This window comes from Camelus ferus, chromosome 34 (assembly GCF_009834535.1).
Source record: "Camelus ferus isolate YT-003-E chromosome 34, BCGSAC_Cfer_1.0, whole genome shotgun sequence".
Classification (NCBI taxonomy): Eukaryota; Metazoa; Chordata; class Mammalia; order Artiodactyla; family Camelidae; genus Camelus; species Camelus ferus.
In genome coordinates, this window is record NC_045729.1 from 6,091,356 (window position 1) to 6,108,122 (window position 16,767).

Genomic DNA, 16,767 nt, shown 5'->3' on the forward strand with positions numbered 1-16,767 from the left:
AGGCTTGGAAGGATCTTTCTGAGACAACAGGTGATTAGGTAAACTGAAGACCAGGGGTTGACTTGTTTATTCAGCTCTGTATCCCAAATATTTAGGAGAGTGTCTGGAACATAATACGTGCTTGAAGACCTCTGCTTAATGCATGGAATGAATAAAAATAGATGGAGGGAGAGGGTAATATGTGGAAAATAAATTAGAAGAGTTTGATTATGGTGATGTGGTTAAGGAAGTCGAGAGTGTGCTGAAAAGGCATCCTGGTGAGACAAGACAAGGACAGGGTTGTCATTAGACTGATATGGTCCTTGCAGGAGAGTGCCTTCCTGCAAACAAACAAACAGTGCAGAAACAAACCTGAGGCTTTCATGGGATCCAATCGTCAGGCGACTGTTTGTGTGTATTATCTTGGGAGCAGCAATTACTACATGAGGATAGGGACCAAGTCTGTTTTGTTCTCCATATGATCATAGTACTTAGTAAATATTTATTGAATAAATGACCTGGTTTCCACATGGGTTAGAAAAGAAAGCTTTTGAATGATGCAAAAAATATCTTGTAAAAAGAGAAAAAAAAAATCTTTACAAATGCTAACCAATAGGTTGGTGATCATGAAAATAGCAAATCTGCATAAAACTGCAAGTTCTTGGTCTGTTTGGAGTTTAGAAGAATCTCCATCAGTGCTTTGCTGTTCATGTCACATTTATTTCACTGTTTTGAAAATCCGCCGTGGTGCCTAGCCCAGTGCCTTGCCGATACTGGCTACTGAATACGAGTATTTGCTGCAGAGTGCGGTCAGCGAATGAGGAATATTGACTTGGGCCTGGGTAAGGGGTGGGGGTGGGAAATTGAAAGTAGATGGAGAGAGTTGCCTTCCTTCACTGAGAATTCCCAGAGCGACGTGATCCAGCGACCTTTAAGTAGGCATATTTCCCATACAACTCAAAGCCTGGTTATTGGAGTCTTGAGGGGAAGGATGCGTGCTAAGTTAATGACTGCAAAGGTGGCTTCAGCACTGCTAGAGGAGACAACTATTCATTTGATCTGGAAAGTCAGGCTGGAAAATGTATTGGGGGAAAAAACGGTAAAAAGTAATTCTAAACCGAACAGGAGTTTCAGTAGAAAAATGGCTCTAATTCAAGCAGTATAATGTTAACATCAATGCGCGTCTCGTGGCTCAAGCCCCGCATACTGCTTTGGAAATAAAAGGAGATTGTGTAAAGAATTAGCAATACAAGGCATTTTTAAGTGCTTTATTGCAGAGGCCTGTGATACTTTGTGAAATCTATGCAGGCTTTTTCTTCCTGCTGTGCTTAATTTCAGAATCTGATGCTATTACCTATCCTTGGAGAAAAAAAAAAATCACTCTCTGTTAACTCTTAAAAACCGAGTTTAACATTGCAGTTGCTTTCAGCATAATCTTTCTGACATTTCTCAGGAAGAGAGAAGACATGTGTTTATCTCCGGAGGGTTTTTGCCTCCAAGGTTGATATCCAGGATTGCTTCTAGGGGGCGGCATTAGAGTAAGAGGGCAAGTTGGAAATAAAATGTCAAAAGCATAAGTTTAGAAATGGCTCAAGCAGCTTGAAGAATAAGGTCCCTGAAAGAGTCGGCAGAGATTGTGTTTGGCGTGAATCCAGATCAGAAGCCAGAAAGGCAGATGTGTTATAAAGATTAGGCAGAAGCCAGGACAAGAGTTAACTCTTTACAATACAGATGACTGTTTTCTTGTGATATAAAGACAGGCTCCCCAAAATAAGTTCCCTGGCATGCCATCAGTGCCCCTTCGCCTGCCTGGCTTGAAATAACAGTCAGTGTTGATGGATTGTTTACTGTTGCCAGGCATTTTGCTAAGCAGTTTATTTTCACTTTAATGATTCTTCCCAGCAATTCTCTGGTGTAGATACAACTGTTGCCCCATTATACAGATGAGGAAACTGTGCTGGCCCAAAGTAGCATAGCTGGTGTGTGGTGGAGCTGAGACTTGAATTGAGAATGTCTGATTCTGAAGCCTGGACTGTTACCCTTTGTAATTTAGAAAGTGTATTTTAAGTCCTGTTGAGTCATTCCTCAAAATGATGCCTCTGTTCCACCCCGCTTTTATATGTACTTCTATCACTCTAAGATGGGCTCTTTTCAGCTTATTTCTGAACTTTTGCAAAGTTCCCCAAACGACGACCTCTCCTTAGCACCTGCTCTGTTTACCGCTGCCGAGTCGGTCTTCCTGACATGCCAGGTAGACCATGTTGCCCCTTTGTTAAACACTCAGAGTGCCTGGATACGACACTCAGATGGGACCCAGACTCTCAAGTCTGGTTTTTAAGGGCCTTGCAACCTACCTCCAAATCTTCTACCTTCCCAGGCTCATATTTGAAACGTTCCTTTTGAGAACAGTTTGCTTCTGATCTGGACTCAAGCCGAACTCAGTCTGAACACAGTTTCTCAGATGACGCCCCAGCTGTCTGCAACACGTCAGTCTCATCAACCCTTTCCAGAATGCTCATGCCAGTGGCCTTCCATGGGCATCATATGAAAAGCTGATGCTGGAATCTGAACCCTGTAGGACTCAGGGACTTCTTCCAAAGTTGCTGTTTCCATTTGCTTTATTTTTTTTTAAAATTTTATTGAAGTATAGTCAGTTTACAATGTTGTGTCAGTTTCTGGTGTACAGCACAATACTTCAGTCATAGCATACAGGAACATACATATATTCATTTTCATATTCTTTTTCACCATAAGTTACTATAAGATATTGAATATAGTTCCCTGTGTATAGAGTATGAACTTGTTGTTTATCTGCTTTATGTATATTAGTTAGCATCTGCAAATCTAGAACTCTCAATTTATGCCTTCCCACCCCCCTCCCCTCTAGTAACCATGTTTGTTTTCTACATCTGTGAGTCTGTTTCTGTTTTGTTAAATAAGTTCATTTGTTTTTTTCTTTTCTTTTCTTTTTCTTTTTAGATTCCACATATAAGTGATATCATACGGTGTTTTTCTTTCTCTTTCTGGCTTACTTCACTTAGTATGACAATCTCCAGGTCCATCCATGTTGCTGCAGATGGCATTATTTTATTCTTTTTTATGGCTGAGTAGTATTCCATTGTGTAAATATACCACAGCTTCTTAACCAGTCATCTGTTGATGGACATTTAAGTTGTTTCAATGTCTTGGCTCCTGTAAATAGTGTGCCTGTGAACTTTGGGGTGCATGTGTCTTTTTGAATTAGAGTTCCCTCTGGATATATGCCCAGGAGTGGGATTGCTGGATCATATGGTAAGTCTGTTTTTAGTTTTTTTGAGAAATCTCCATACTGTTTTCCATAATGACTGCACCAAAACTATATTCCCACCAGCAGTGCAGGAGAGTTCCCCTTTTTCCACACCCTCTCCTCCATTTGCTTTCATGCCTCCTCTTCATTTGACGTTCCTTGGTTCCCAGTCCACGTGACTCTGTACTTCAACTGTCTTTTTTTGTTTTTCTCCCTCATTCATTCAGTAACTAATATATATTTACGGAGCACCTACTCTTAGCCAGATACCACAGTAACCGCTAGAGAGTCTGTGACATGGGGAACAGGCACACACTTGTATGCAAGGACTTAAATTCTTTTAGGGAAAATTAACTTTGATTAAAAAAAATCATCTGCATTTATGATTTCAAATTGTGGAACTGTATTTCAGAGAAGTATGTACAACACCTATCGGAAGTCTCTGATATTTTGGCCGGACAGTCAGAGGAGGCTGGCGTGAGGAAGTCACATCTGAAGGATGGTTAATGAGGTAAAGAGGAAAAGAGAAAAAACAAAAACAAAACCTTTTGAGGCATACGGAGTAGCATATGCAAAGGTCCCAAAGAGAGAGAGAGAAGGGTGTGTTGTTGGCAGTAGAACAACAAGGGTGTGTGGCTGGAACAGAGTGACTGGGAAACGGGTATAGATGGGGCTGTAAAGGTAAGTCTTCATAATAAGGGTGATAAGAAGCCCACGGAATACTTTTAAGCAAGAGATGAATAGAATTTGTGGCCAGAGCACGTAGACCAAATGTAAGAGAGGAGGGAGTGGATTTGGTAGGCTAATGAGTGATTTACGCAACAGAGATGGTGGCTTGGATTTTGAACTTTAGCAGTACTGTTAGAGATGGAGACAAGAGGAAGGGTTTCACAAATACACATGGAGGGACAATCACCCAGTTTTAGGGGCTTTGTTCCCCATTCCCCCATCACTAGCCTAATGGGATATTTTGCCTGGTAATTTACCCACTGTTTCCACGTTTCATAGGTTTAGAATAGAGACCCCTAAGTCAGTATACCTCCCAGGGGCTCTCCTGGCTGGATCTGTACCTGCTTTAGCCCCCCCCTTTTTTAATAGCTTTATGTTTTATTTATTATTGTATCACTTAATTATTTTATTTTGGTAGGGGGAGGTAGCTAGGTTTATTCATTTTTAGGTACTGGGGATTGAACCCAGGACCTGATGCGTGCTGAGCAAGCCCTCTACCGCCTGAGCTACCCCCTCCCCCACCTGCTTTAGACCTTGAGTATTCAAGCAGAGAGACTTGACACAAAACACGCAGTGCCTCCTGTCTGTACTTACGCATTTGCCTCCACATTTCTGTGCTTCCCTTTTGTACATTATCATCCCTTCATACAGATTTCCTGAAACCCTACCCAACCCTTAATTTTCACTTTGAATTTTGCTCTTTCACAGCATCCTCCTAGAATATACTGAGTGAAGAGGTCTCCTTCTGATCTTGTGGTATTTACGTCTGTGACCACTTTTTAAGCTTTATAGGTCATGCCAGATTGTAAGCATGTTATGAACATGTCTTGTCCTTTGGGAGAGATTGTGAGTTGCTGCCCAGGCACGTGGATGCTGTAGTTCAGTGTTATACTCCTGTATTGGATCACTGTTTATGTCTTCCTGGCATGGCAATCTCTTAACCTCTCTCAGTCTGTGATTCTTCATCTGCAGAATGGGGATAATTATATGTACTTCATAAAGCAGTTGTGCGGAACCAGTAAGAGAATGAGTACAAATTACGTAAAACAGTCCTTGGCCCTAATGAGTTTTACCATCTGATGACATTTTAATTAAGTTCATAAAAATTTTTCTTTGAAATCAGAAACCTGTATCTTATTACTACTTTTGTCTACTTGGAGCTCTGTAAATATTTACTGAATTCAGATTTGAATTTAAGTGTATGTATCATTTCTGGCAGGGGATACAAATATAAGTAAATCTTGGTTCTTATCTGCACAAACCTCTGTTTGATAGGGAAGCTAGTAACATAAACTGGTGATTATATATCAAGTGTGATAGGCATAGTGATAGAGTATTTTGAGAACACAGAATAGAGGTTGGGGAAGGTTTTCTAAATGAATTAATGTGTGAGCTGAGCATTTTATCAGCCAATTGAATACATATTAAAATAATGTGTTTACATTGTATAAAACTCAAAGTTACATAATAAAAGTGCACTCCTGGCTTACTGACGATCATGCCCACTCGATTCGTACCACTTCCAATTCTGTATTTCTAAATAAAATGTTCACTCCTTATTTTTCTTTTTTTTCAATAAAATGTTAGTTATTGATTGCCCTCCTACTAGTTGGCTTTGTTATACTGCTCTTCCCCGACCCCTTCTTCCAAAGATCGTATGTATTCCTTTCCCCATTGTCCCAATGTAATCTCATCATTTTTTTTAGGGTTAAATCAGTTCCGTAAACAGTTACTTGACTCCATAAATGTTATCACTGAGAATATTATGTATTGATTACTTTTACTTTTTATACAACATTTTTTTGTTTTCCTGGAGCTACTAATGGCTTATGTTCAAACCTGTAAATTTTATTAGGAGTGTTCAAAGTTTACTGGAATTTCTGAGTCAGGCTTAAAAAGAAGCAGTGGCACATCCAGGGTAAGTCTTGGGGGGCAGTCAATCCTGGTTGCAAGGAGCATTTTATCCCTGACATAATTTACAATTATGCCTTAGAATTAAGTAATAAAAAGCCCCTTGACTTTTAGTCAGTTACATTATACTTCCTAAAATTTCTGCAGTCACTGCACCCTCTTATTGCCTGCACTTGGGCATGCTGTGCCCATCTTACACCTTGGGGAGGTTCTGAGTTAAGCTAAGTGTAGGGTAGGGGGAAGTGCTCTGAGAAGGGAGGAGGGTATTCCAAGCACACAGGACAAGATGAATAAAAAGGCAAGGAAGTGAGAAATAGCATGGTGTGTTTGTGAAATGACAGAGTCTGGTGTTGGTAGAACATTAAGTACATGCTAGGAACCAGCTGAGATGAGGCAGTGATGGTATTGGCAGTATCAGATCAGGGTGATCTTTTTATCATAGGCCTGTATGCCCCACATTCTGTCTTGCAGGCTGTGGGGGATCATACAATGTTCGGTAACATGATGTGCTTCGCTTGTGAATGGACTGCTGACACATTAGCCCCCAAACGAAGAACCAGCTCCTTAGGCCAGCAGTTAAAATGCACATTTGGTGACATGTTAATACTTTAGGGGTACCCTGCCAGTACAGTTTTTGGAGCACGTAATCTTCTAGAATGTGTGCATGTGTGCGCACACACACACACATATTCATCATTTCTGTATGCGTGTTGTCCTTGAGCCAATATTCAGGGCACAGTAACACCGAGAGCAAGGTTCAGTTTAGATGATAAGCCAAAGTAATGGTGGTATTGCATCAGGGCTCCCCAGACGCCGACGCTGACATGTAGATTTGCATCAGTTGATTTACTGGGCGGGATCTTGGGGACAACACCTGCGAGGGGCTGAGAGAAGAAGCAGGATGGGCCTGAGGAGAAGCTGACTGTGATGCAGCTGAGGCTTTAGCTAACTGCCGAGGAGCTCTGGAGCTGGATGGCTCCTCAGAGATGTCCTGAACTGAGGCGAGGGGCCAGGACTTTGCAACCAGACATCGGTGCTGGACATGGGCCCCCCTGGGGAGCCAGGGGAACTTTGGATGAGGGCAGCTCTTGAGAAGGGCTTTAGATGTGAGTCTCTAGATGCTAACATCTTGGCAGCTGGGAACTGAGTGCCGCTGGGTAGTGCACCACAGCATCCACTAAATACAGGCTTCACAAGGCTCTCTCTCTAGTTTCTTGAATTCGCATAGATTGTCCTTGAATTACGGCCAACGAAGAACTAGCAGTGAGTCTAAGAGATACAGTTCTACCGTTTTCCCATGTTCACTTATGTTTGCATTATTAGTATTACTTGAACAGCCCCAGATTTTTGTTTTGTAGGAAACCTTTTTAAACCACTTGTCTGCTTTATGAGGGTTAATTTAGCTAAAAAAGAGACAGTGCAGTCCATAAGCCACTTCCTCAGGCATATGAAAACTGTAATGTGTGACAAAATGGTGAAATGAGAGAGAGGGAAGGGCATTCAGTCGTTCCTGTTGTGAAATGAAGGCCCCTGTGGGAATCTATTAGTAGTTAGATTAAAAAAAGAAACACATGGATCATCTTGAACTTCCAGCTTTGGAGAAAATGTCTTTATGGAATGAGGCCCAGGGAACATTTTAATTGGAGGTAGGACAGCTGATCGGACGTAGACATATGGTGGTGGAGATGGTGTCTCTGTGTATTGATGAAGGAAGAATTCTTGCCCAGTATGTGGACAAGAGTGTAGGCCTCTGTTTTTCAGATTCCCAGATGGGCATCTAAGTCACTCCCTCCTTACTTTTCTTCCCATGTGTGTTCGCCAGCAATGGAAAAGAAACTATTACTTTACTAATGGTCAATACACAAAGGCATGAGATAAAGAAGGAATAAAGGATATCTGCAGAATAAGAAACGTTGGTAGAAGTTGTAACATTTTTTTTTAGCATACCAGTGGCACCCACCTTGAAGACTTTTTGAGCTAGTTTTCTAGAGCGTAAGTTACATACTAAATAGGGGAGAAAGTGCATTGGCAACAAATTTTGGTAATTGTATGAGTTTGACCTATGCAACTATTTAAATGAGATAGTGTCAGCTACACGAATTAAAGATAATTAAGATTTTAGAACACAGTTGTGATACTTTAAGATATTTTAAAAATCATGAAGGGAGTGTGTGTGTGTGTGTGTGTGTGTGTGTGTGTGTGTGTGTATACACATGTGTATGTCTGTGTGTTTGTGCTAGCCAGGGTCATAATGACTTAGCAGTTTTTCCTGTTTAGCAATTCCTCATAATTAACTAAAAGGTTGGGGCCACAGTGACACCATTACCCCTCGGTATATCTGGCTGTAGTTTTATGAGCTGTATCCTGTCTTCTATTCCAGAATGCTTTTGAAAGTTCTCTCACTGCTTATTTTTCCTCTGATTCATACATTTACAAATCAGTTGCTTGCAGTAATTAAAAGATACTTTTATTTGTGTCATCTCAGCAATAGGGATCCTGAAAAGACAGAAATCTTTCATAAATGTACTAAGTTTCTTCATGCCCTTTTGGAATTTTAGATGTTTTAAAGTATTTTTATGGCAAAACTCAGCCTGGCTTTAAAGAATTATTTCAGATTCATCTTGTGCCTGAACTTTACATGGCTTGGCTTCCTTATTAAGAACTCTTATTTTGCTGGTAAAAGTTCATTTCGGTTGTGTTTTCATTTTTATATTTAACAGTGTCTGCTAACAAGGTGTTGGTTGCTTTGAATTTCTTGGAAGGAAGGGGATAAATACATTTCATGTAGCATTATTATTTTCATTACAGGTAAAATTAAAGGTAGCCAGATTTGGAACCAGTATATAGAAATCTTAATAAGGATATGGTAATCATGGTTGAATTCCTAAGGAGACCTAATCACATAATCCTAAATAGTTCTTAAGTTAAAAGGCAGAAATCTCATTATACTAGAGAGTGACATTTTTAAAAAATAATAAAAAGCAAGATTCCTTTTTTATATACAGAGACATGGTCTTTCCATTACTGAGTAAAGGACATATACTGTCTCTCAAAAAATACTGTGCCTTGAAATCTTCAGGTGATTCCATACATATTTGTTCTTATTCTCTTTATGACCATTTGTATATTGATCTTAACAGTAATTTTAAATGCACAGTGTTGTTGTATTTGACTGTGAATTAACTCATATTCATTCATATAAAACATTTTTATTGTGAGTCTGTTCTTTGCCTCATAGGACCAGCGTGGAGGAGTGAGGTCACACAATGGTAGTAAAAAGAGAATCGGCTCCTGCCCTTATGGAGTTTCCAATCTGGTGAGAAAGATGGAGGTTAATCAGCTTATTCATGCTGGACAGACGTTCTCTCCTCCAGTGTAATTGTGACTGGTAGCTGGATCGTTAATTTAAAAAAATCGCTAAAGGATACACTCTCAAAGGAATGGCACTACCCTTAAATATTTTAGGATTTTAAACATAATGTGCTTAATCAATTTGCTTATCGATGTTTCATTGATTATCAGTATTCATCAATTTGCCAATCAATCGCTGGGTAGTTGAGGCTTTGGAGGCCGAATCTCTTGAGTGACATTCTCCTTGTCATCTTCCTGGGTAAGTCACACCCAAAATGTATAATCTATGGTTTTTACTTTTGATTTGCTAAAAATGGCAGGAGAACTTAAAAGCATTTGGCAAGCAATCTGAGTGCAGGGTTCGTCTAGGTTTTTAACAACATTTTTATTCTAATTTTCTGAAGCTGTTTGACACCTAATTTAGTGGTTTTAAAAAACAATTTACCTTTATTCTTTCCAAAGCTTTCACTCTAGTGTCACTAACGTTCTTTTACCCTCATATTTTATTACTTATGTAATATTTAATGAATTTACCCCATTACAATAACAAATAGAAATGATCTAAACAGGCTTGGATGGAGCAGTTAAGTAAAGTAGTTTAGAGTGGGAGTGTGTGGTGTGCAGAGGAGGTTTTTGCCAGTAGGGTGCCTCTGCTGAGAGTGTGCTCTGCAGCGGGAACGGAGCACACCAGTTACTCCGGTGACCTGGTGAGTGTAAGTTGGCTGTGAAAGTTGTGCTCTGGGACTGGCGATGAGTGCTGTGGAGAGTCTTATGGAGGAAGCGTACAGGGAGCTATAAAGAGGTATTACAGAGTAGCCTGATTTATTCTAGAAGTCACAGCAGGCTTTCAGGACCATGAGACATTTGGGCTGGGATATGAAGAGCAGTAAACTCTGGTTGGAGTAAAGAACAATACATGAAAAGCTCTGAAGTGGGTTTAAAGTTGGGATATTGAGGAACCAAAGGAGACCAGAGTGGCTGGGGCACAGGAAGAAAAAGGCAAAAGCTGCGAAGAATGAGGCTGGAGGAGGAGGCAGGAGTCCTGTCATGCAGGGTCTTGTAGATGCTGCTAAGGTTCTGGGTTTTCATCCAAGTGTAGGGGCAAGTAATGAAAGGATTCAGATTTGCATTTGGAAAAGGTCATTCTGGCTGTTGTTTGGAAAATGGAGTGAATGGGGCATCAGTTATGTAGTGATTAGAGTAGCCTAAATAAGAAACCTTGTCCTTGTCCCCAAAACTACTCTACCGTTTTTCAGGGCCTTATCCTGCTACAGGTCTAAACGGGTCCTTGAAATACTTGAGGAAAAGCAGAACCTAAATTCATCACAGGTATAAATATTTTCAATACCCAGAAAGACCTGGAATGGTATTTTCTATAGCACACTTTGCTTACCACTTCCTCCTTTTATATTTGTATTTATATTCATGATTTCAGCACATCATGTTTTCAAGACAACAACAACAGCAACAAAAAAAAGGAAAAGTCATTCTTTTAAGCTTGTACCATGCAATTGATTTTCTTTGAAAGGACAACAAGTGTGTTTATTTTATCACTATAGGTCTAAAAATTAACCATGAAACATCATTCTCTGCTTCTAAACTATGTGTAACAAAGAAATGCTTTATTGCAACTTCATCAATAATTCAAATGCAACTTAAAAGAAAGTAGGGCAGCTTACGGGAAAAAACACACTTGTTCCATAATTGAGTCGATTAAATATTATTGAGCCCCATTGTCATATTCATATTGATGACACAACTTTTATAACGGCAAGGAGTCTAATAAGAAATAAGACCTCAGAATTACAAGACAGTGTGATAGACATTTCTGGGTTTTTTTTTCTATTGTGAAATGCAAGTAGTGAAAGAAAACTTTTACCTGTGTGTGATAATGAAGGAACAGCTTGTGAAAGGTGCTCTTATCGGGATTTTGGTGGTTTTCAAGGCTGTGCAGTAATAGCCAAGCTATTTTGGAGCTGTGCATACATTAGCGTTCTGGTGACGCATAATACAATAACGTGTGAAAAAGTATACGATCACACCTTGTTTAAATGTGCAGTTTTTGTGCCTAAGCCCACAGTGAGCTCTTGTCAGGTGCTGAATGTATATAAGAGAGACAAGTTTATAGAAGCTTGCAGATTGGGGCTGCATGCAAATATCTGACTATGAAAATAATAATTTTTGAAAATTGTGCTTTTTCGAAAGATCAGAAGAGTTCAGTTTATATTGTACGTAATATTTTGCAAATCAACCTATGGTTAGTTTCACCCAGTGGAAGCTTCAGAATGTACATAAATAACCATCTGAATGAAAACGTATATCTGCTCTATTTTGTATTTGCACAGTTTGAGTGAAAAGCACAGGGTTTGATTTTTAAAGACAACGATCGCAGTATAATTTATGCATTCATATTAATGTGGCTTTTCAGAATTGTCACCCAAAGAAGCAGAACCCTGGTTCCATTGATGCCCTTGTTCAAAACATTTCAGAAAACTTCCTCTCAGAATTGTCTTTTGAATCATTTGCAAGCCTGACTAAAACATCCATCTCATTACTTTCTATTCGCATTTTATACCAAGATTCATCATGCTTTTTTTTTTAATTCGCCTGAGTTGGCTATAAATGTCTCTCTGAAATGATGAAAATGGCTAAAATTGACTTTCAAATTATGAAATTTGTCACCATTGAGGATATTTAGAAATGTGTATGCATGTGTGTGGTGCAGACTTAGAAAGCAGTTTCAAAAAGGAGGTAGAAATCCTGTGAGTAATGGCTGATCTTTAGTGAGTGAGTGGTGTTCTAAGGCGATCGCTAGGAACGGAAAAGCACGTTTGGATGACATGGTCTGTTTGCTTAAAAACCAGTCACATTACTTTTTAATGACACTGTGTACCAGTTTTTGCAATGTATACAAAGAAAAATGCAAATACATCTTTTGGAATGCAAGGCCAAAATATCTTACACAATTAGTAGCGTATTTTATTAGTAAGACAATTAAAAGATTTAAGCAACTACAATGCTAATCCTGTGTTGGCAGATTCTTCAGATAATGGTCTTTACTTGGGAATGTCTCTGTATAATTTTATTTTATTTAGATACTGTCTTTTACTGTCTGATCTATATCTTTGTATATTTCCATTGGCATCGTATGTAATTCGTACCTATTTTCATGTCATTTGAAGGTACTAGTTGGTAGCATTTGAAACGTTCATTTCAGTTGACCTTTTCCTATGAGTAACAGACCCAGTTATCAGACTATTAATGCTTGTTTTCTTAACTATCAGTAAAGAACCCAAATAGTTACATGTGTTTCAAATGTAAAATAACTGGATTAAATTCTAAGTATTTTCTTAGATATCTGTGGTCATTCGGTACAACTCACACAATGTTTATGTGTTGAATGATTTATGAATAAAATGAAATGAAGTACTAATGTACGTATCTTAAGTGCTCACCGTTTATCTCCAGTTTGAACATTTGTGTTGTGTTCTTTTTAAATGGGTAGGAAATGAAAGAAATGGTTGCCAGAGAGACTCAGCTGAGAAGTTTTTATTTTCCAAGTATTAGAACTGGTTTTAGTGCTGTCTGATAGAAGGAGAACAAACAATCAAATACAATTTTGTGGTCAGTTTTTGTGATCCTGTAAGATTAGTGAAGATGAGGAGCCCACAGATCTTAGATATTTTAGGACTTCTTTCTGAGGCAGAGGATGGCAGGTTATAGCCCTTAGGCAGGACTCTTATTCGGCGAATAAAGTTTTATTGGAACACGGCCATGCTCATTCATTAGCGTATCATCTGGGGCTACTTTCAAGCTTCAAGAGCGGAGTTGAATAGTTTTGGCGGAGAACGTACAGCCCACAATGCGAAAATATCTAGCGGTCCTTTAAGAAAAAAAATTGCTGGACCTGTAAGATAAAAAGTTATACCTGACATACCCATCTCTATGAAAAATCCAAAGCATTTAGAGAGACTTTTTGGAAATTAGAGGCAGCATACAACATATTTGGAAGCATGGCTATAATCCATTTGTCAGAGGGTATAAAAAGACTCAAGGTTTAAGAGGAGCTCAGAACAAGAGTGGGACCTCCCGCAGGTCTGGGCTGCAGTCAGTGCAGACCGTCCTGCCCCTTGGGCCGTCAGGGTAGGCAAAAGACCTAGAGGTGGTCTCTGACTTCAGCTTGGGGCATTAACAACAGAAATCAAATACCTATGGTTTAAGCACGTCATTGGTAGCTCTTTGAAAACGGATAGATGACAAGTGCAAACCAGTGTTTGAATGTGAAGATCTGGCATATACTTTCGCACCGCTTTTCAGTATAACCACACACACCCTTCGGTGACAATAAAAGACTTCTTGTTTAACATGGTGTGTAATTTGTGCAGACTAATTTGTGTCATAGTAATTCTTTTATCCCGGTTAACTGTGTTCATGTTTCTTTTTTTCTGGTTTTGTAGTGCTAAATGGGTTTTTTTCCCCCCTGAATGCCTTTGTCCTTGACTATTCTAAATATTTTAAAGTACAAAGTTTATGCAGGAATTGTTCCAGACTAATAGCTACTTCCTTCATATTAACACCTTAGTTTGCATTAATGAAATTGGGTGCTGTTTCGTTCCTTTTCCTAACAGGGGGAACAGTTTTGGGGGACTAAGTCAAACTGAACATATACTATACCTTTAGTTCTTTAGTAACTTTATTTTACCTGTTAACTGACATGGATTTTTGACAACAAATGTCATATTTGAAATTCCACAGAATGAAACTAGAACATTGTGATAATGTTCATTTACAATCTAACCTTTCATTGACAGTTTCTAAAATCTGTAATAGATTAGAAAATAAAATCCCGGCAGCTTTTTGTCCCCCATTAAGAAAAGTAGATTCAGAAAGCTTATATTATAAGTGGATCATGGTACCGCTTACCAAAAGGTAGGAGTTTTATTCTTGTAGGAGTTAGGCCAGTAAGTAATGTTTATATCCTCCTGATAAACATTTCTCCATGACTGAATTTTGAGCGGAAAACTTTTTTTCCTAATAGGCTCTGAGTGAAAAAAAAAGAGGCTTGTCCTCTGACTCTGTGTGTGTGTGTGTGTGTGTGTGTGTGTGTGTAGATCCATCTTAATACCAACTAATGCCAACATCTGGCAAAGAGATGGAGATCTGGGAATTTGTTTCTTGAAACCCTGGGACAGAGTGTTCTGCTCTGACCAGCAAACATAGCTGTGGACTTGAACTGGAATCTTCAGGGGCAGAAACGTCTTAAGTGTCTGGAAAATTGGCCTGTTGAGTCACCATGAAGGCACTAAAACAAAACTAATTTTAAGCAGGTCAAAGTTCAGTGTTTCCCTCTGGAATTCAGACTTTTTAAAAAGAGTCTCATGTTTAAGTGAAAAGGGTCAAAGTTGATGCACTGTTACAATGTTTTGAATGCTTTCCCTTAAGAACAGCCACCCAAGCTGGGATTAGCATGAGGAACTGCAAGGCTGGCACTTCAGCGTCTGGGTTAAAAATATTTTAAAGCAGTAAATGCAGTCAGTACAGAGAGATCCCTGGGAGCCTTTCTATTCAAAAGTGTGTGAGCTCAGGGCAGTGACTGCAATGTAATTTAGGGCAGTGTATGCTTCATAGCTTTGGAGAATATTGCTTCCCGCTAATGTTCCATCGGAGGATGGTAGGATAGTAGTAATTTTAGAAGGTGGTATTCCTGTTTGTCTTACATCGAAAACTTCAGAATAAATAAAAGGACCCATCAACTGAACGAGAAATGTAACTATGGAAAAGTACCAATGAATCTAAATTCAAACTGAACAGATGCAAAATCAGCATGGGTGTAGGAATATTTTTAAGGCGGAAGCTACGGCGAAAGCAACTTCGCAGGGAATGAACTGCACAGGTACGTAAGGTATGTGGCAAATGACCTGCAGAAAGTTTCGAGAAAGTGCCTTATCAACACCGAGGTGCTTTAACTCTGACCAGATGTGATGCTGTTGAACATCTGAACTGAGGAATTCTTTTAGAAAATGGAAACACAGGAGGTTTAATTTCAGTAGCTGGCATGCAGATGATATCCAGGTATCCGGAGGATGCCAGAGAATCAGCCAGTCAGAATTCCTTGAATGAGATTGTACTGGGATCATATGGTGGCCTTGCCCCGAAGTGTCTGGTTCCAGCACTTTTGATGTTACAATGTTATACACTGCCGCTTAATGCGATTGACTAGGTATTTTCTCAGTCTGAAGATCTTGTTACTGACTGGAAGGAGACCTAAACAGCCTTCTTAGACATTGAAAAGAGCTTGTTATTTTATGGTTTGTGTCTAGGAAAGAGGAGAGGAACATTTACTCTGCCTTCAAATTTAGAGACTCAGCTAAAAACTGCATGGCTACGAAATTTGGCTGGTATCCATAGTCTCCTAAACTTCCTACGAAACTTGGGTTCTTCTTATTAGCTGTTTTCTTTTTCTGTGATACAATTGCAGAATAATTCTGTTGCTATTCATCGTAAACCTTTGATACTCACTTTGAAGAGGCTTTACTTACTTAGTTATTTATGCAATAAATATCAGTTATTCCAGTTTGAGGAATTACATTTTGCATGGTGTTTACTGTCTCAAGAGATATGAACTCAGTCGTGTCTGTTTACTTTAATGAGATAAGCCTGTCTCACGTGGTAATTTTTGCCAAAACACAGAATGGAAATGCATGAGGAAGAAGGAAAAGCCAAGTTACTATATGGCATGATGACTCTCTCATACGGTTTTTAATTGGAACATGACCTGAGTTGGGCTGAAAGATGAGAAGATGTCACACAGCTCTTTGTGTTTCCTTCACCAATACAGGTTGATAGAAAGTGGTCTTTGATTTGGATCCTTGAATTCAGTTATGTTTATACATGTTAACATTATGAAAGCTGCTTATTTTAACGTAGTGATGCAGAAAGAAGGATAAGAGAGAATGAAACACTACCAAGGTTAAATTAGGAGAAGTAAAATGATAAATGATAAACGTGTTTAGGAATTGGTACTAGGATTATAACGCAGGGGTAGTTTCAGTGTAAGTTCTTAGATTTCTCTGAATCTTAATTATGGACCAGCAATTTAAATTTTTGAGCAGGGAATTTCCAGAACAAAATTTATTTACCGCCTGAACTATATAAAGAACTAGTTAGAAACATCGGTCTACTCAATATTCTAATTTATTATCTCAACATGACTGGTTAACAGTTTTATTACAGATGACCTTTAAAAAAATAGTTGTTGCTCTGAACTTTCTGCCCCTCAACGTGTCTTTGCAAGGAGAGCCTTGGAAGGGAAGAGTGTTAAATCTGTCTGATAGTAAAACACCCTGATTCTTTTTCCTTTCCCGGCATCTCCAGGCTCTGTCAGCTGTTAAACCTGTGCTCGCCGCCGACCGCTGGCTCTGCATGCTGTGTGGATCCTTTCGTTTAACTGGCCTTGCTCTTAGCTTCCCCACTTAAACCAGCTATCAGGCTCCTCCAGGTCAGCCAGATAG

General features: G+C 39.2%; 1 protein-coding gene across 5 annotated transcripts in view; it reads left to right on the plus strand.

The window, feature by feature from the left end:
- SOX5 (SRY-box transcription factor 5) overlaps positions 1 to 16,767 on the plus strand; it is a 903,217-nt gene that overhangs the window by 9,868 nt on the left and 876,582 nt on the right. The window contains exon 1 of one of the 5 annotated variants that reach the window (XM_032473065.1): positions 14,777 to 15,158. The exons of 3 other annotated variants lie outside the window; for them this stretch is intronic. The gene's annotated coding sequence lies outside the window, so the exon portion shown is untranslated. Of the gene's footprint in view, positions 1 to 14,776; positions 15,159 to 16,767 lie in introns of those variants that run through there. One more of the 5 variants, XM_032473063.1, reaches the window with a different exon arrangement.